The sequence below is a fragment of the Lithobates pipiens genome, unplaced genomic scaffold (genome assembly GCF_037356315.1).
Source record: "Lithobates pipiens isolate NorthernLeopardFrog02 unplaced genomic scaffold, aLitPip1_a1.2 Scaffold_8, whole genome shotgun sequence".
Taxonomy (NCBI): Eukaryota; Metazoa; Chordata; class Amphibia; order Anura; family Ranidae; genus Lithobates; species Lithobates pipiens.
In genome coordinates, this window is record NW_027507903.1 from 222242546 (window position 1) to 222263858 (window position 21313).

Sequence of the window (21313 nt, forward strand, 5' to 3'; positions counted from 1 at the left end):
GTGTGTAAACGTGGTAACTCGCATTCAGCCATGTTTTCACTTAGAGGTGATGATGGAGATACATTTTTGACTATTTGCAATGCAAAAAACGCTTCTAAAAAGCAAATACATTAGAACGTCGGTTACATTGTTCAGGAGAGGTTTTAAAACATCCCGTGTACATGAAGTCTAATAAGACACAGGCTGGAGGGGCATGACTGGCAGAAATCCACCCACACCATGTTATTGCCAAAAAATAAACATTTGATTTGGAATATATATTTGTATGACAATTTAAAACAGTTTATGGATATTATTTTTACTCTGTGCCAAAAGGCTGTTTTTTTTTTTTATGTGACCAGCAGCAGGGGGCAAGAAGCTCCCCCTGCTAATGTTTCCCTGTTTTTTTATTAAAATAATTACAATGCCATCATTCATATTCAGAAATAGAAGGGATGATGTAAATTAAAGTGCGTTTAGCGTCACTTTAAAGGTTTTTTACCTTAATGCATAGCATGGCTTTTTTTTTTCTGTCTCAATGAGGAGACTGCCCTTCACTTCCTGTCCTGTAATCACAACAGGAAGCGAGATAAAACCTCTCCAATTTGAGAAAAATCCCCTCAGACTACTATAAAAAAAAAAAAACAAGAGTTCATATTGGAAGATTTCCTTCAGGGTGCATTTGATTGAAATCACTAGTAAAAAGGCTTGATTTTAAATCAACTCTATTTAAATCATAATTTTTAAAGAGCAACTGTCATCTGTCCCACAGCGACTCATCCTCTGACCCGCTGTTGACTCACCAAACAGTCCCATTCACTTTAATGGTACAGCTGGTGATGTGGCAGTGACACAACAAGGTGAGGGACGTGGAGGCTGAGTGGATGCCCGGTAAGAGGCGCTGCCATGATGGATCTAAAATGACAGGTGCTCTTTAAATGTAAGGACTCATTTCTTGCTGGTAGCTAGAATCTTTAATTTTTGCAAACAAAAATGAAGTTTTCCTATTTAGAATAATAAGTTGTCAGGTTTGTAAAACAGCGATATCAAAACCGATTCAGTTTGTAGTGTACATAGATTTGCAAAACAATGGGATAAAGGAATATTCCTGAACTTTGATCTCATGGTTACTGTGAAATTGTGTGAATGCATCAATACAGTGCAGGTTATCTCAGTTTGCAGAGCTTGGATTCATTGAATGAGTTTACCAAAAATTTCAATATTGCAGAATATACATCATGATACATAACTAAGTTCCATTTCATGCTGAATAAACTAAACTATTAATGTATCTTAAATAGAAACTATCTTTAGATAGATTTTTACTCCATAGAAAAAAAAATCTGATTTAAATAAAAAATAAAGAGCTAGTTCTGTGACAACCTAAGAACTTGGCTTTTCCCTCAATTTCAGTCCCAGTGACAGCAGTTGCCAGGGTTAAGAAAGAGCAAATCTACCCAATTGGGACAGATACAAGTTTCTCCTTTACATTTTACATTAAGCAAAAACTTATTCACAATGAATTTAAGGCCATTATTCAAAAGTACTGGTACATCCATGCCTGGGACAATATCTCAGTGTCTGCCCTTGACGAGATATCTGCCTACAGCACTCTTCTTTCTCCATCATAAACCAAGCCAATAGAAATCCATAAAACATAAGGGTCGCTGGTTTGAATCCCAACCACGACACTGCCTGCCTGGAGTTTGCATGTTCTGCCTGTGCCTGTGTGGGTTGCCTCCGGGTACTCCGGTTTCCTCCCACACTCCAAAGGCATGCTGGTAGGTGAATTGTCCCTAATATATATGAATGTGAGTTAGGGACCTTAGACCTCCTTGAGGGTAGGGACCGATGTGAATGTACAATGTATATGTAAAGCACTGCGTAAATTGATGGCGCTATATAAAGTAACTTAATAATAATCATCATCTGTATAATGATCCAATCCACCATTGCTTTTAGGGTCTATTTCCTCGCAGCACTGGCCTGGCCACCCACAGCTTGATTTCACTGTTCAGCCCCACAGGTTGAACAAAAGTAGTCACTTGATTCCTCGATCCCTACTAAACATCTCCACTACTGAACAGCGAGTGCATCTGATTATATGTTTGGCCGATAACTCAACTCAGTTGATGTTTAATTTAGCTTTGCTGAGGCGGGGAGGGCCTCGCAGAACTTGCATGTCGAGCCATCCATGCCTAGCTTAAAGCAGAGTTCCACCCACTTTTGAGAGGTGGTCTTAAAGCGGAGGTCCACCCTAAAGTAGACCTTCCGCTCATTGGAATCCTCCCCCCCTCCGGCACCACAATTGGCACCTTCCAGGGGGGAGGGGGGGTGCAGGTACCTGTACAGTACAGGTACCTGCACCCACTTCCAGCGTAGATTCTGCAGAAGGTACGCCCCTTTCCGCAGAATCTACGCCCCTTTCCGAAAGTCCCCCGCTGCCTGCTGGGAAACACACGGATCCCAGAGACAGCGGGGACCATCCTTATTGCGCAGCGCGACTCGTGCATGCACAGTAGGGAACCGGGAAATTAAGCCGAAAGGCTCCACTTCCTGATTCCCATAGCCAAGATGGCGGCGGCAGCACCCGAGAGACTATCGAGAGATCGGCTTCGGGTGCCAACATCGCGGGCTCGCTGGGCGGGTAAGTGTCACCATTTTAAAAGTCAGCAGCTGCAGTATTTGTAGCTGCTGACTTAAAGAAAAAAAAAAAAAAAGTGCGGGTGGAACACCATTTGAATGCCTAAAATTCTCCTGAAAGCCAAACCTTTGTTATTTATCCTATTCCAGATGAATCGATCTTTAAATATCCAGGCCATTCCTGTAGCAGTCAGCAGACACAGTTGTATATTTCACTGATAAAAGTATTTACACAATGACCTTTAGCTGGCAGACAATACCATCCAAACAAGGAGATAAGAGAGAAAGAATGTTGTAAAAAACAGTTATTGTAAATTATAGTGAAGCCCGCTTACAAGTATTTTATTCTAGGAAAATGTATTTCAATGAAATGCCATATATGTGGTTAGTTCACATCTATGCCCTGCAGGTTAAAATGGGCACGTTAAATCTACACTGCAAAAAAAAATAAAAAAATAGACATGCTGCATTTCTGTGCATTTATACAATTATGAGGTTTTGCATAGTTTTAACACATCTGCTCCATGGAAAGACTATAAAATGTACAGAAACAGATAAAAACGCACAAAAATGCATGCAGTATTGCACATGTTATAAAGGCTCATTCACAGAGGCGTAGCTATCCGAACACCCATGTGAAAGGCCATGTTTGCTTGACAGCTCTTTACAGGGTGTATGGATAGGTGACAAGGCCCTGGTGAACGAGGCTTAAAGGGGTGTTGGCAAATATGTATATGTGAAAGGGTCCTAAGATGCAAATAACAAACATTACCAAAATCAAAACATTGTAACAGGCTGCCGCAGTGATACAAAAGCCGAGAGAAATTCACTTTGAGGATAAAGATGTAAGGTGCGGTAATTTGAGAGGCCAGTTAGCATGTGTACATGGCTTGTCTAGAACAAACACTCATATTGTTGTCCACAGCAATTTGTGGGGTTGGCACCTGTCTGAGCCAAGAAGGCCCAAAGCTGTTAACCATTACAACACTGGATGTTCAGACACAAGAGGAGCATCACTGCAGTGAAAATTTCCCCAGGATCCAGCTGCCTGCACAAGGTGGGACATACTTCATCACAGGTGAGTGAGCTGTAGGGATTGTTTGGTTTCTCTTTAGCTACACCTCAGCTTTAATGCACAAAGGGAACTTTTACAAGATATTCAGATATGCACAAGTGTCAATATCCATGTCCCACAACAGCTTTCACTCGGATCTCATGTCCTAGTAGTATACAGTAGTGATGTAAAGGTCAGAGAGGAACCTTCGAGACCAGAGATACAGTCCCAGTGTTGGTTCCCCAGCAGAAATTTGGGGCACCATTCTCTGCAACAATAGAGCCCTGAAGGGCACAAGCAGACTTAGTCCCCTTATATTTTTGCCCTGCCCCTCCTCCCTTGCCAAGATGCACGCATATGAAGATGTAATAAAAAGGTATTTGCCAGGTCTTAGGGGGCAAGGAGGGAAACAAAAGTAGAAATAAAAGGAGGCATAGATCAATGGTCTCCAAACTGCGGCTGTGGGCAAAATGCAGCCCTTTGCTTGCCATTCCAGCCCTTGAGGCACTATTCCTCCCAACTGGCACCAACAATGGGCACCATCCCCCCCCCCTCAATTGACACCCAAGATGGGGCACCATTTCCCCCCACCCCCCCCACCATTGACACCAATGGGGCACCATTTCCCCCCACCCCCCCCCCCATTGACACCAATGGGGCACCATTTCCCCCCACCCCCCCCCCCCCATTGACACCAATGGGGCACCATTTCCCCCCACCCCCCCCCCCATTGACACCAATGGGGCACCATTTCCCCCCACCCCCCCCCCCCCCATTGACACCAATGGGGCACCATTTCCCCCCACCCCCCCCCCATTGACACCAATGGGGCACCATTCCCCCCAACTCCCCCCATTGACACCAATGGGGCACCATTCCCCCCCCCCATTGACACCAATGGGGCACCATTCCCCCCCCCCCATTGACACCAATGGGGCACCATTCCCCCCCCCCCATTGACACCAATGGGGCACCATTCCCCCCCCCCCATTGACACCAATGGGGCACCATTCCCCCCCCCCATTGACACCAATGGGGCACCATTCCCCCCCCCCCCCCATTGACACCAATGGGGCACCATTCCCCCCCCCCCCCCCCATTGACACCAATGGGGCACCATTCCCCCCCCCCCCATTGACACCAATGGGGCACCATTCCCCCCCCCCCCATTGACACCAATGGGGCACCATTCCCCCCCCCCCATTGACACCAATGGGGCACCATTCCCCCCCCCCCATTGACACCAATGGGGCACCATTCCCCCCCCCCCATTGACACCAATGGGGCACCATTCCCCCCCCCCCCCATTGACACCAATGGGGCACCATTCCCCCCCCCCCCATTGACACCAATGGGGCACCATTCCCCCCCCCCCCATTGACACCAATGGGGCACCATTCCCCCCCCCCCCCATTGACACCAATGGGGCACCATTCCCCCCCCCCCATTGACACCAATGGGGCACCATTCCCCCCCCCCATTGACACCAATGGGGCACCATTCCCCCCCTCCATTGACACCAATGGGGCACCATTCCCCCCCTCCATTGACACCAATGGGGCACCATTCCCCCCCCCCCCCCCATTGACACCAATGGGGCACCATTCCCCCCCCCCCCATTGACACCAATGGGGCACCATTCCCCCCCCCCCCATTGACACCAATGGGGCACCATTCCCCCCCCCCCCCATTGACACCAATGGGGCACCATTCCCCCCCCCCCCCCATTGACACCAATGGGGCACCATTCCCCCCCCCCCCATTGACACCAATGGGGCACCATTCCCCCCCCCCCCATTGACACCAATGGGGCACCATTCCCCCCCCCCCCATTGACACCAATGGGGCACCATTCCCCCCCCCCCCCATTGACACCAATGGGGCACCATTCCCCCCCCCCCCATTGACACCAATGGGGCACCATTCCCCCCCCCCCCATTGACACCAATGGGGCACCATTCCCCCCCCCCCATTGACACCAATGGGGCACCATTCCCCCCCCCCCCATTGACACCAATGGGGCACCATTCCCCCCCCCCCCATTGACACCAATGGGGCACCATTCCCCCCCCCCCCCCCATTGACACCAATGGGGCACCATTCCCCCCCCCCCATTGACACCAATGGGGCACCATTCCCCCCCCCCCCCCCATTGACACCAATGGGGCACCATTCCCCCCCCCCCCCATTGACACCAATGGGGCACCATTCCCCCCCCCCCCCCATTGACACCAATGGGGCACCATTCCCCCCCCCCCCATTGACACCAATGGGGCACCATTCCCCCCCTCCATTGACACCAATGGGGCACCATTCCCCCCCCCCATTGACACCAATGGGGCACCATTCCCCCCCCCCCCCATTGACACCAATGGGGCACCATTCCCCCCCCCCCCTCCATTGACACCAATGGGGCACCATTCCCCCCCCCCCCCATTGACACCAATGGGGCACCATTCCCCCCCCCCCCCATTGACACCAATGGGGCACCATTCCCCCCCTCCATTGACACCAATGGGGCACCATTCCCCCCCCCCCCATTGACACCAATGGGGCACCATTCCCCCCCCCCCCATTGACACCAATGGGGCACCATTCCCCCCCCCCCCCCATTGACACCAATGGGGCACCATTCCCCCCCCCCATTGACACCAATGGGGCACCATTCCCCCCCCATTGACACCAATGGGGCACCATTCCCCCCCATTGACACCAACAATGGGACACCATTCCCCCCACTGATACCAATGATGGGTAACTATTCCTTCCAATGACACCAATAGGGTGCGATTCCTCTCCCCAATAACAGAGATGCGTGGTTTACTTCCACTGATGCCAGGACAATTTTTACTCCCAATATGCAGTCTGCCCCCTAAAGTCTGAAGTACAGTAAACTGGCGCTTTGTTTAGAAAGTCTGGAGACCTCTGGTATAGATCAAGGGCATTATTCATCCTTGGACAAAGCTGCACAGTTTCGCCATTTTGGGTTTTATTTATGGATGCCCTTATCTGCATAGGCAGTTTTTTTGGTTTATTCAGAATATTCTTTACAAGTATGTGTTTTCTTGACACTTGTGACAAAATGAGATACTGTTGTCATAGCTGTTCCTCTGAAAACTCATTGCTTGGCTGTCATGATGGTCCAACAAACTTTAATAACTAAAAGCAAAGATTTTCTTTTTGCATTGGATAGAGTGGAGAGGGATTAGAACACCTGTCAGTTGTTATTGCTGCCGGTACCCCCGGTAGAGAGATTTACCCTCTCTTTTTGTCCTGTTAATCTTCATCACTGAAACAAAATCCCATCATTTGGATTTTCCCCAGAAAAGTAATATAGAGGGGAAATCTTCCAATGGGGTTTTAACTATGGGACAGGAAGTGAAAGGAAATCTGCACAATAGGACACAGATGACAAAAAAAAAAAAAAAAAAAAAAAAAAAAAACTGACAGGGGTTATACTCCTTACTCTATCCAAAAAGAAGAACAAAGCTTTACCTAGTTTTACTTTAACACTCCAAGTTGCAAACCTGGAACAAGTACACATACAAGGAGAGGATCTGACTTTACTTGCTGTAATAGCGGGCCCAGAATCTATTGAAACCCTAACTTCAACATGACCGGCAAGCAACTAGCACTTTCAGCAGGTGGTCAGCAATGGCTCCAAGGGAAAGCATTGTCACTTTAAAAATGAACTACAAAGTCAGCAGCTATATATACTGTAGCTTTTGGCTTATAATAAAACACTTACCAGTCCAGGAGTCTAGCACTGTCATCACCCCGGGACAGTTCTTTACCAGTCTTTGGGTCCCTGGTGCCATCACCTTGCTTGTGGGACGTTGGCTGTGACTTTCTGCTGTTTCACAGCCAGCTCCCCACTGCACATACACAAGATGAACTGAGCATTAGGACTGGTCCTGCATTCTCCTGGGATTTGTGATGCATCTCAGGAGGTTGCAGGCAAGAGAGGGCCAAAACTACCACTTTTCTCACCTTGTACTTTTGGAAAAGTGGAACTTTTTAGGTTAAGTTCCAGTCAGACTACATGGAGCATGCACCACTGAAGAGGGACCCCAGAAGAGAAGGATCTGGGCTGCTCCATGCAAAACCACTGCAACGGAGCAAGTATAACATATGTTTGTGATAAAAAAATTATTATTATTTTTTTTTTTTTTTTTTTTTTTTTTTTTTTTTTTAGAGAAATAGAGACGTTACAATCACTTTAAAGAAAGGAATTTCAGCCTTCAATTTCATATTCACATTATGTTAAAAGCCTGACGTTTATTTGTGGTTTGCATTCTTCTACACATTTCTACAATTTGAAGCTGAAGTCCTGACAAAATTCTCAAACAAAAGCAACAAGTCACTGATAAGTAGAGATGGAAGAGTAAATTTGTTGGGTTTGAGTAGGCCACTCCACAAGTGGAGGATAGGGTGGGAACCTTCCAGCATCTGCATTCCAGTACTACAGAGAAAACTCTATATAAAAGTCCCAGAGTGAATAAGTAACCTCTCATAACCCAAGACCTAAAACGAGAAGGATCGGGCAAAAGATGCTGACTAAAGGGAACCCTTGCATTTATTTTTAACCAATTCATTTGCTAAATTGCTGGTGGGATATTTCTCAAAATACTTTTAGAACAGGCTTTATTTTTATTTTTTTACTTTCATTCTGCATTAGGTAAACAGGCAAATGTCACAGCTATACAAGAATACAATAGACATTTGCACATGAACCCTCCCCATCTGCTTGGACAATGGTATGGCAGAGCCCCTTGTTAGTTATATCTGGGGTTTTGAAAGGGGAGTCCTATGTAGCACTCAGATTATAATTCTGCATGTCTAGAGTGTGCCAGGCTGGTGCTGTTCATAGGAAAGGCTTTTTATTTTTTTTATAGAGTGGATTCTGAGAAGCTTGGACATTCCTACCCTTGAACAGTTTTAACTATGGAAACCTAAAATATGATTGGTTGCTTCACTGCATTTTTTTTTTTTTTAAACTAACAAGTTATTTTAGTGTATGAATGTGTCATTGTAAAGAACAGCTTTCTGTAACTAATAAAGCAAAATATCATTAAGCAGAAAAGTCTGGCTCAGCTGCTGCTAGGCTTGGCATAAATAATTACCTTTGCTAGTAACATGGGCCTAAAGAGTCACAGACTAATGAAGGTTTACCTCTGTGCCCCTGATCCCTATGGGATATTGTCAAGAACAGACTCCCTTGTTGCTTTTTTTAAGACACACATCTGCCTCTAATCTTAATAGCTAAACCATTAACCATACAAAGTTTTTTTTTTTTTTTTTTTTTCTTTGACCGTACGGCACATTTCTGCAAATGCTCAGAGCTTAACTCATTCCAATTCCTATTATAATCCAGACAAACAGCAGCTTCCTACACATCTGATTATAAAACATGATAAACTGTTTTACTTGTCTTGGCTTTCTGTGGCAGAACTGATTGAATCTGTCACTGGAGGTATATTAATTGCTTTTCTGAACAGCGTCTCCTAATCACCACTTGCCTTAGCCACAGTAACGGACACTGGAAACCGTACGCAGAAAAAATGTTGATGGCACTGCTAGTGTGGATAAGACACTATTTGCCAAAGAGAGAAAAAGGAACAGTTATAATAAAAAATAAAAAAAAGGCCATGTCACATAATCAAAACACTTTCCAGAAAAGACATTCTATTCTAAACATTCTGTCATGCTACAAGTAAACCATGTTTTATAGAATTTGTGCTTACGGTGAAATCTGTTTCGGATTTAAACTCTTTCTTCTACTCTAAAACCTATTAAGGAGTCCCAACTAGGGTTTCCCGTCAGTCAGACTACATAAAAAAAAAAAAAAAAATACTTGTAGCATCACCCACAGCCTCTTTTTTCCTTCCTTTAGACCTCCAGCAGAGGAACAATGATAGATCTCTGTCCAAGGGCAAAAGACAGTCATCATAAACTGAGACCATATTGAAGTCAGACTAAACCCAACCTAGCCTGACAGAATGATAAATGGTTACTGTTTAATACCTCCAGTGAGAGTAAATATTGCTTAATAAAGAGGATTCCTCAAATACTGCCTCATTCTTCCAGGACTATGTTGATAAAGACAGCATCTAGACTTGAGATAGACAAATGCCTGTGACCAGAAGACCAAGAATTCCAAGGAGGTGACTAAAGAGCACATGGCTTACTTCCCATGGTCTACAACCAGCTTTATAAAATAGAAGTGTCCGATTATAGGAGAGAAAGATAGACAAACAGACATCTCCCAGTGGTCTAGTATATATTTTTTTACTGACGCAAAGTACCGGAACATTGACACCTAGTTGAGCAAAATGGTGAAAGCAAAGTTTATTGGAAAAAGATCAGTTGTCACCAAAGTGACAGGGAACAGCTGAATTCCCACATCTGGAGTCTCATTTGGGCAAACACTCTGAAACTCACACCCTCGTAATCCTGGGCTGCTAAAAAGACAGATGGAAGTGTTCTATGCAACATATGCACTCTAAAACTATACACAGTCATGTGTTTAAAAATAAAGATGCAAAACAAAAAATAGTAACCAAAAAAAAAAAATGTACATATTGTAAAACAATCACAGCTGATAACTCACTTAACCAAAACAACAAATCTGAAAATATTAGATAGAATAGTTTGCAGAAACCTATATAGTCAGTCAGACTTCATCTTGCATTCATATGGAGCAACTAAAATAATGAGATCATTACTGATTGGCTAAGGGACATTCATTTCTGCATGCACAGAGGTTCAGCTCAAGCTCTACTCGAGGAAGGGGTTCTCTATGCACGAAGATTGATTTTTGGACTTTACCAGACCTTTACCACCTTAGTATGCAATTTAATTTTTGCACAATGTGTTATCCTTTCCACTTGGATTGGACACATTGTATACTGCTAACCAACGATGGGGGGGGGCACTATTCCTCCCAATGACACCGACGACGGGGAGGGGGGGGCACTATTCCTCCCAATGACACCGACGACGGGGGGGGGGGGGGCACTATTCCTCCCAATGACACCAACAGGGGGGGCACTATTCCTCCCAATGACACCAACGGGGGGGGGGCACTATTCCTCCCAACGACAACGACGGGGGGGCACTATTCCTCCCAACGACAACGACGGGGGGGGACACTATTCCTCCCAACGACAACGACGGGGGGGGACACTATTCCTCCCAACGACAACGACGGGGGGGGCACTATTCCTCCCAACGACAACGACGGGGGGGGGCACTATTCCTCCCAACGACAACGACGGGGGGGGGCACTATTCCTCCCAACGACAACGACGGGGGGGGGGGGGGCACTATTCCTCCCACCGACAACGACGGGGGGGGGGGGCACTATTCCTCCCACCGACAACGACGGGGGGGGGGGGGCACTATTCCTCCCACCGACAACGACGGGGGGGGGGGGGGCACTATTCCTCCCACCGACAACGACGGGGGGGGGGGGGCACTATTCCTCCCACCGACAGCAACGGGGGGGGCACTATTCCTCCCACCGACAGCAACGGGGGGGGGGGGGGCACTATTCCTCCCACCGACAGCAACGGGGGGGGGCACTATTCCTCCCACCGACACCAACGGCGGGGGGCACTATTCCTCCCACCGACACCAACGGCGGGGGGCACTATTCCTCCCACCGACACCAACGGCGGGGGGCACTATTCCTCCCACCGACACCAACGGCGGGGGGCACTATTCCTCCCACCGACACCAACGGCGGGGGGCACTATTCCTCCCACCGACACCAACGGCGGGGGGCACTATTCCTCCCACCGACACCAACGGCGGGGGGCACTATTCCTCCCACCGACACCAACGGCGGGGGGCACTATTCCTCCCACCGACACCAACGGCGGGGGGCACTATTCCTCCCACCGACACCAACGGCGGGGGGCACTATTCCTCCCACCGACACCAACGGCGGGGGGCACTATTCCTCCCACCGACACCAACGGCGGGGGGCACTATTCCTCCCACCGACACCAACGGCGGGGGGCACTATTCCTCCCACCGACACCAACGGCGGGGGGCACTATTCCTCCCACCGACACCAACGGCGGGGGGCACTATTCCTCCCACCGACACCAACGGCGGGGGGCACTATTCCTCCCACCGACACCAACGGCGGGGGCACTATTCCTCCCACCGACACCAACGGCGGGGGGGGGGCATTATTCCTCCCACCGACACCAACGGCGGGGGGGGGCATTATTCCTCCCACCGACACCAACGGCGGGGGGGGGGCATTATTCCTCCCACCGACACCAACGGCGGGGGGGGGGGGGCATTATTCCTCCCACCGACACCAACGGCGGGGGGGGGGGGCATTATTCCTCCCACCGACACCAACGGTGGGGGGGGGGGCATTATTCCTCCCACCGACACCAACGGCGGGAGGGAGCACTATCCCTCCCAACGATGGGGGCACTATTCCTTCCACCGAAACTGACAGGGGCACTATTACTCCCACCGACAATAAACAATGGGGGCATCATTTCTCCCCCTAATACCAATGATGGGACATTATTTACTCCCTAGTGGGCACAGTTCAGCCCCCTAAGGAGTGTAAAGTAGCCCTTTGTTTACAAAGTTTGGAGAGCCCTGATGTATGCTATATTCATAGGCTGCATAGATATATGGATAACTACTATCATATTCTGCCTTTGTTCAAGTATCTTTAATACAACCTATTTTTGCATTAGGCATTTGTGGGTGTGCTGACTTTCTAGTCTGACATATTTACCTCTGGGTCTTGGGAATGGATCCTAAATTATGTCGAGCACCCCTCTACTCCCTTACTAATGTATAAATTACTTTGGGAATTTGTGCAAGCACAGGAATAAAGTGCAGAGACTCTGGGATTTACTAAAACTGAAGTGTGCAAAATCTGGTGCAGCTCCAAAGACATGCTGGTAGAATAAGTGTCTCCTGCTTAAATTGGCCTTACTATGTGTATATATGAATGTGGAGTAGACTTTAGACTGTAAGCTCCTTAAAGACAGGGACTGATGTGAATGCACAATATATGTAAAGCACTGCGTAAATTGATGGTGCAACTTAATGCAATCACAATCATGCAACAAATGAAAAAAATAAATAGAAACCAATTAGCTTCCAGGTTTGTTTTTTGGTCAAAACTTTAATTGAACATGCTAAAGGTAGAAGTTGATTGGCTACCATGCAGCTGCTCCAGATTCAGAGTGCTCCATTTTTAGAAAAATCAGCCCATTTATATTCAGTTGCAGAATGTCTGCACTAGGACCGAAGCTGAAAAATGAAGCTTGTATTTCCATGGATTACCACAATTTGTTAAAATCAAAAAAGGAAGACACTTTTCATCACAGGCATACGTTATGCTCAGTCCACTTTACACATTATATAACATACACACTAAAAATTTATATATATATATATATATATATATATATATATATATATATATATATATATATATATATATATATATATATATATATATATATATATATATTCTCCTCCATATATCTGCAAGCACAGCTCGAAAGTATGAAATAAAATCGCAGGCAGGGTCTACGCGAGAGGTCTTTGCTACATAAACTTTTAACATGAAAAAAAAAAAAAAAAAAACAGTTTCAAAAGATACGTTTTCAGTGCAACGGGAAACAGCCCAAAGTGACGGAATGTTTTAGCCAACCCTTGACTACCCCCCTCCCAAATGTCCCCAGTTTATAATCAATCATGCTGCTGCAACTCTCACTAAGAGAGAATCAATACAGGAATTAAAAAGCTTTCTCTCCTTTAACGGGTAACACATTCACCCAGCACTGCCATGCCTGGACTTATGTATCATTAAAGCCCAGATCCTTATCTTTAATGGATGGAGCCTGGCATGACTTCACTGTGAAACAAAGCAATGTTTAGCAAGTTGTCTTACACACACACACATAGACACAAAGCAGGGACTCCACTCAGAGCTCCATCAACCTTCAGCAGTGATCCCTGTTGATCCAAGCAGGACTGGAACCCTCTGGCTGCCCCTATAGAAATCACAACACACTGCCAATACTGACACAAAGATTAGCTTTGTTTTCCTAAGCTGTCTGCAGTTTAAGCACACTTTTGCTGTCCCTGCCACACACACTAAACAGGCAGATAGGAGAGGAGGTGATGCCGCCTTGTCTGACTTTACTAGTGTCCCAAAAAGGCACTTAGATCTCCTTTCTGTGCCCCCAGGGAGGAGAGTTTGCAGATGATTTGCAGCTCCTCCACCCTGACAGATCCCATAGACAGGATGATGACATCTATAAGCAGGGCTCTCTGACTGTCTTCACATGCATGATGATGAAACAAGCACCCCCTTCCCCAGATCTCCCTATGGGGGGGACACCAACACTAAGGATAACACTTGCTGCATGATGATAGAACAAGCACCCCCTTCCCCAGATCTCCCTATGGGGGGACACTGCTGGGAGGCAGATGAGGCTGGCACACTCAGGGGAGCAGTTAGCTGTGCTTGGATGCTCACACACAGTTCAGTGCTATGATGAGGAGGTCTCCTAATGAGACTATTGTTCCTGATCCTTCCAGGGACATCAGTGACAGGACACTTCTCTGTAGATGCCCCATCCAGCCTGCTGTCCCTTCTCCCGCCGCCAGGGAGCGCTGCCGAGCAACGCCTAGCGGGACTGCTCGGAGTGAAGGGTTAATGCAGCAACTGGTGACCCGACTAGAGTGTGTGAGGGAGACATGGCACCGATAACGGGGGTGTATGGAGGGGACAGGGAGCCCGACATTCCTCAGCAGGGAAGGCTGCAGCGAGCCCCTCTTTAACAACTTGTATTAGAAGGCAGTATATAGGGACATATATACACTTACCGCAGCACGCTGAGTATCCCGTGTACAGGTCACATGGGGGGTGGTGGTGGAAGCGGTTCCTCAGCCCGTAGTCCTCGTCCAATAATACTTCATATGTGAGGAGAGCGCTCCGTGCCGCCTCTAGGTGAGTCCGCTCTACTACTAACTCCGGCACTCCGCGAGCCTTCCACACTGCTAACGTGACATGAGCTTTCCTTTCCTCTGATTGGCCGCGGCGCGGAGCCGTCCTCCAATCAGCGGTCCCGGGCTGCTATCAGCGCAACATATTCCCCTGCAGTCATGAATCCCCTGCAGGGGGTTGTTGATTCACACAAAAGGGATGTCGCAGCGCCTGACTGCAGACTGCTGTCACCATGTAGTCACCTTACACGACCATTACAATCCACGTTTATTAGAGGTCACCGGTGCAAGACACGAGATCGTAATTGCTGCCTCTCTCTATACACTTCTACAGCGGAATTCCCCCCCTTGGAGGCTCAAGGAATTCTCATTTCCTTGGTGTGGAGACTAAAGTCATAAAGAGCCTGGGAGACCAATGGTGACAAATGTTCTCAAAATCATTAGTGAGAGGCAAACAATAGCATTAGATATGGTGGCTGCATTAGTTTTCTCCCCCCCCCCTCTGTTGTCACCTGGTGATCTGGCCAGTTACACATCTCCTGTATTAGAATGTCCCCCACTCCGGATGAAGGAGCACAGGGGGCACATTCGGACGGCAGCATTGCAGTGGCGGCTGGTGGTATAAAGTTTTTTTGGATGGAGGCAAATAATGCGCCCGCACCCCCATCCTGGTCGGTCACAAGCCGCACATTTGCCTTATCTGGGTCACGGATGGCGCTTCCCATGCGTATCCTCCTCCATAGCTCCCTGATTTCGAGGGACTGTCCCTGATTTGGAGCAATGTCCCTCATTCCTCCTCATTTGTCCCTCATTTTGATCTAATCTATATACAGTTGTATATAAAATGCACTTTTTATTTATCAAAAAGTGTTTTCCAGCGCTAAACCTTTCATGTGATTCCTAAATTGCTGCATTTGTAAAATCCAAAAGCCAATATAAAGGAATAGTAATGGTAAAAAAAAAAAAAAGCACTTGTGGATTTAACCAATCTTGTTTTTTTTTTGTACCATTCTCCTTTAAGGGGGCGTGGCCAGGTGTGTGTCCAATGCCTGCATACTTTTGCTGATAGGTGTCCCTCATTTCCATCCAGGGGCAGACTGACCATTCGGGCACTGCCCGAGGGGCCCCATCAGGGTTGACAGCCTCAGTAAAACAAGGGACAGTATGTAAAAATCTGTGTTTTATTTACATCTGTCTCTGAAATGTCCCTTACCAACATCCTTTTGGTCTAAAAATCCCAAGATTATAGCTGCCCTGCCTCTCCAGTACCTTCTCAGCCAATAGAAACATGTCTGTGTATACTGTGTGATTGTATACTGTGTGTGTATTTGTGTATACTGTGTGACCCAATAATCTTTGATTGCCTGGGGGCCCCATAATCTCCTATTGCCCGGGAGCCCCATGAGTTGTCAGTCCTCCCCTTTTCCCATCTCAAAAAGTTGGGAGGTATGCTCCTCGGCATCACGGTGGCTTCCACCGTGCCTCTTCTACCTCCTCCTAGGCAGCCAATAGGGTCGCTTCCCCTCTTGGCCAATCAGGTGATGGGGCTACCTGATTGGTGGGGAGGAGAATCAGAACGACAATAGCGAATATTAATTCGCTATTGTCACACAACTGGTTGGGCATGGGGTGCATTGCCCTGCACCCCCCGAGCCCACCCTTTTTTTAAGCCTATTAGAGCCTCAAGTTCTAATCACATGCTTCTAAAAAGAAAGCAAAAAAAATGGAATCCACACGTCCGGCACCCGGACGTAGATTAGGGGCCAGACGCATGGATGGGGGGCAGCGTTAGATCGACTAGCAGATAGTCTGCTAGATCTAAAGCCAAGTACACACTATTTGTTTTTTTCATTCGACCCACAGGTCGAACGAAAAAAAATACCTGTCAGCTCTGGAGCCGCTGTACTTATCATGTGAGGTTAGTTCAGTAATCTCCCCCGCTGAGCTGTTGTGTTCTGACAGTGGGACACCCCCACCAGAACACTCCGATTAGCGCTCTCTGCCATTGGATGAGAGCTCTGATCGGAAGTCAGTCAGTGGCTGGTTTTCCAGAATGCATGTCTGACAGACTGACATACACACAGACAAAATGTTGGCCAGTTTTTTTGAACTGGCAAATGTCTGCCAACATTCTGCCTGTGTGTACGGGGCTTTAGTGAAAGATGTAGGGGGTGACTATGATGGAAATTCTGATGTAAGGGGGGGGGGACTGATGGGGACTCTAAAGTAAATGGCACTCTGATGGACACCCTAATGTAAGGGTGACTCTGATGCGGCCCCTGATGTAAGGGGGTACTCTGATATGGACTCTGATACAAGGAGGACCCTGATGTAAGGAGGGGGAGGGTCTCTGATGGGGACTCTAAAGTAAATGGCACTCTGATGGACACCCTAATGTAAGGGTGACTCTGATATGGACCCTGATAAAAGGAGGACCCTGATCTAAGGGGGGGGGGCTCTGATGTGGACTCTGATGTAAGGGGCACTCCGATGGAGACCCTAATGTAAGGGTGACTCTGATGCAGCCCCTGATGTAAGGGAGGACTCTGATGGGGACCCTATTATAAGGGGGGACTCTGATGGGAATTCTGATGTGGGGGGGACTGATGGAGACCCTAATATAAATGGCACTCGGATGGAAACCCTAATGTAAGGGTGACTCTGATGGGGCCCCCGATATAAAGGGGTACCCTGATGTGGCCTCTGATAAAAGGAGGAACCTGATGTAAGGAAGAGGGGTCTCTGATGTGAACTCTGATGTAAGGAGGACTTTGATAGGCACGCTGGTGTAAGGGAGGATTCTGATGGGGACCCTAATGTAAATAGCACTCTAATGGGGCCCCTGATATAAGATGGTACTCTGATGGGGCCCCTGATATAAAGGGGTACTCTGATGTGGACTCTCATAAAAGGACAACCCTGATGTAAGGAAGCGGGGTCTCTGATGGGGTCTCTGATGTGGATCCTAATGTAGACTCTGATCTAAGGAAGACTTTGGTGTAAGGGAGGATTCTGATGGGGACCCTAATGTAAGGGATGATTCGAATGGGGAAACATATAAGGAGGAATCTAATATGAAAGATGCAAACTGAGTTTATTTTTGTTTGACTTTCATTAATAGCTCATTTTTATTTTAAAGGTAATCAATTTCAAGCCTCTTGAGGATTGGCAATGGGGCAGTTTTCCCATAAACACATTGCCTGTTTGTGGCCAGCAATTTCCAATTCCACCTCATGTGCTTTAACCCTCTGTTAGCCCAGTACTCTCAATTTATAGATCGCTGGTGGCTGTCAAATTCAAGGCTGCTTCTATGTGTTACTGGCTATGCTGTGGGAACTCACACTGTTTAACTTCATTTGCTACATGTGAGTGGATACTTTGTTTCCTCTTGTATTAAAATACAAAATATAAAATACATATTTTTTTAATGATACATCTCTCTGCCCTGTCTTTTTCTTTTATCTTCTGTGTCAGCTGAGTTCCCCCTGATCCATTCCAAGGTACTGTGGGATGCTTAATCCTATGCATGGATTACGTATGGACTTTGGGGACTGTTCTGAACTTTTGCCTACTTTAATGATATATTTCCATTATAGGGAAGCCTGTACATTAGGGTAGAAGCATCAGTATATATTTTTCCTTGGGTAAAATTAGTGATCCTGGCAGTTTTTTGCTTTTGTCTGTTTTATTCTGACTACGCAAAGCAAAGAAGTAGATCTAAGCTGGCATAGTCAGTTTGCGTAGCTCTTCTTCCTGATAGAGATGAAGAACACCATGCCTGCGCACAGTGGGCCTGTATATCTATTGTCAGTAATCCCAGTCCATATTTTGCACTAGGACCATTACCTAAATAGATAAGTAACTGCCTGAACCCATTAAATATCCCCCTGGGCAAGGGCGTAACTAAGGATGTAGTAGCCTAGGTGGGCGATATTGGGCCCAGAAGCATAGGGAGTTGAAATTTACTTGGCTACACTCTGATTTATGCAGGAAGCAATAACATTTGGTTTATACATTTGTGATAAAATGTGCACATATACAATATATATATATATACAGTGCCTTAAAAAATTTTCATTCCCCGTCACAAATCACATTTTGTCATTTTACAACCAAAAATGTAAATGTATTTTATTGGGATTTTATTTGATAGAGCAACACAAAGTGGCACATAATTGTGAAGTGGAATTAAAATGATTAATCGTTTTCAACATTTTTTACAAATAAATACCTGACGCTCTCCACCAATCTGACAGATCTTGAGCTATTTTGCAAAGAAGAATGGGCAAAAATGTCACTCTCTAGATGTGCAAAGCTGGTAGACACATCCCCAAAAATACTTGCAGCTGTAATTGCATTGAAATGTGGTTCTCCAAATTATTGACTCAGGGGGGCTGAATACAAATGCACGCCACACTTTTCAGATATTTAATTGTAAAAAAAAAAATCCCTTGTCCACATGCATTCTTTTGCTTTTTTTTTGCATGGCTCCCCACCATCCACAATACAGCTTCATCTTATCTGTACCTGTTCACACTGCTCTCCAACTACAACACTCTCTCTCTCAGATCTCTTATGTTTTTTTATACTACATGAATTCTGTAGATGATAAAAAAAAATTTCAGGCATGTGTGCTGTCTATTCTCAAAGATGATGTCCATTCTGAAGTATTTTGACTATAAGTTCTGTACCCACTGCTAATGGAGAGGAACATATGAAATGTATCTAACATTTTGTAAATATGAGAAGTAGCATCCTGGAGTTTAGGCAGGGATGTGCCTCACAAATTTACTTGCAAGGAATAATTATCCTGGTCATCTTGGTTATTCTGGTTGATTGTTAAGCCCCATACACACTATCAGTTTTTTCTGCTGAATTTTTCCTTCAGATTTACCAAAACCATACAATATGAGGTCAAACCTTAGGAGTTTCAATGTGTATGCAATCAGGCAGGCCCTTCTACTACATGGTTTTGGTAAACCTGAAGGAAAAACTCAGCAGACAAACTGATAGTGTGTATGGGGCTTTAGAGATCTAACAATCAACCAGGTTGCACTTTTCTCTTCTACCACTAGGTGGCTGGGTACTTGGTGGTACTAGATATGAGAAGGGCAATGCAAGGTCAAGTTATGGGTATATGGGGTATCTCAGCCAATGGGCAGGGGTTTTCTTTAATCCCTTGGCCTGCTGGGAGAGCCTATATATTTTGGCGGAGTCAGGTGATCTCTGTTCTTTGCCACCTGGACGGCTGTCTGGGTGGACGTGTGTTGTACTGCTTGGGCTGCTAGGCTGGAGATGGGGCCTATCCCAGGAAAATCTGGCTGCTAGGCAGTCTGAAGGTCTATCCAGAAGCAAGACAGCAGCGTGGGGTTGGGACTGCAGCTTGCAGTCCAACCAAAAGTGACGGTTCTGCCGGCTGGAGAACCTGTCGTGGTCAGAGATAGAGGGGAAGCTATCACCACTAAGGGACTATCCACCTAATTATCACAGTGAGTAACTGAAGCAAGTACTGGAGCAGCATTCTCACCAACCGGGTACAGTGAAGAATAGGGAAACTTCAGTGGGTATCAAGCCAGGGACCCAGCTAGTGGGGTGATGCTTGAGGAGTATCTGGATTGCCAGGCCTGGGACCTTGCTACAGAGGTATTACCTGTTTTGCTAAGTTCTTCCCATTCCCGCTAAGTCCCACGCCTTTTAGACCATGACCAGCTGTTGCAATGCATCCTATAGTCTACAGTCAGCTTCTGATTTGCCTCCTCTCTTCATCCCTAACCCATGATTATATCCTCTCTTCACCCCTTCTGTCAACAACCAGATCATGTACTTACGGTATCTCCTGCCTGGAACATGGTAAGGTTTTCTGTGCTCTCAACCACTAACGAACAATTAGATTCAACTCATCCCCCCAAAAATGATCACCTTCCTTTCTGCCTCACTAGGTAAGTACAATTGACCTACCTGCTTAGCCCCCCTGACCTGAAGTTATGGCCCCTCTCCCACCCCAGATGCATACTCACCTCAGATTTCTATGGGGCCATCTCCAGAGCATATCCTTCATCAAGAGAGAGCTCCATAGAGGTGTGTGGGGATCACCTGTGCATATATTGGCCAGGGAAATGGAAGATTTTGACTGGAGGATCTGAAAAATATAGCAAGTTTAAACAATTATATTCAGATATGTATGTATCTGGGGTGGGAGAGGGGGCTAATTTTAAATTAGATGGGCAAGGCAAAAAGGATAACTGTACTTCTTTGAAAATACAGATATACTTTAATCATTAAAGACAACCATTTAAATGTAGAGACTCAAAAAAGAGAAAGTGGGACAGCAGGATTTTATTGGTACCTTCATGAGACATCGGTTAAAAGCATACATTTTTATTACAAAAGATTCAGATACAAAACATTTAAAATCAAACACACAAAACATTTTTTTTGTGTATATAATAATAACATTGTCCCTCTACATAGATGTACTACACCCACCACCTCAAACCATTTACACCAAGGGTATTAGTCCAAGGAGGATTAAGTGTGTATGTAGTCAGTCAATCTCGAAAATGTTTAGTGGTCGCCCACTTCTTCAGGAGAAAACGTGAGGGAATGAAGTGCTACAATAATAGAAAATATAGAGAT

The 21313-nt window shown here is 46.4% G+C and overlaps 1 protein-coding gene across 1 annotated transcript in view; it reads right to left on the reverse strand.

The window, feature by feature from the left end:
* Window positions 1-14722, reverse strand: part of PRICKLE1 (prickle planar cell polarity protein 1) — an 86604-nt gene extending 71882 nt beyond the window's left edge. The window contains exon 1 of the mRNA XM_077472555.1: window positions 14558-14722. The gene's annotated coding sequence lies outside the window, so the exon portion shown is untranslated. The remainder of the gene's footprint in view (window positions 1-14557) is intronic.
* Window positions 14723-21313: the final 6591 nt, after the last annotated feature.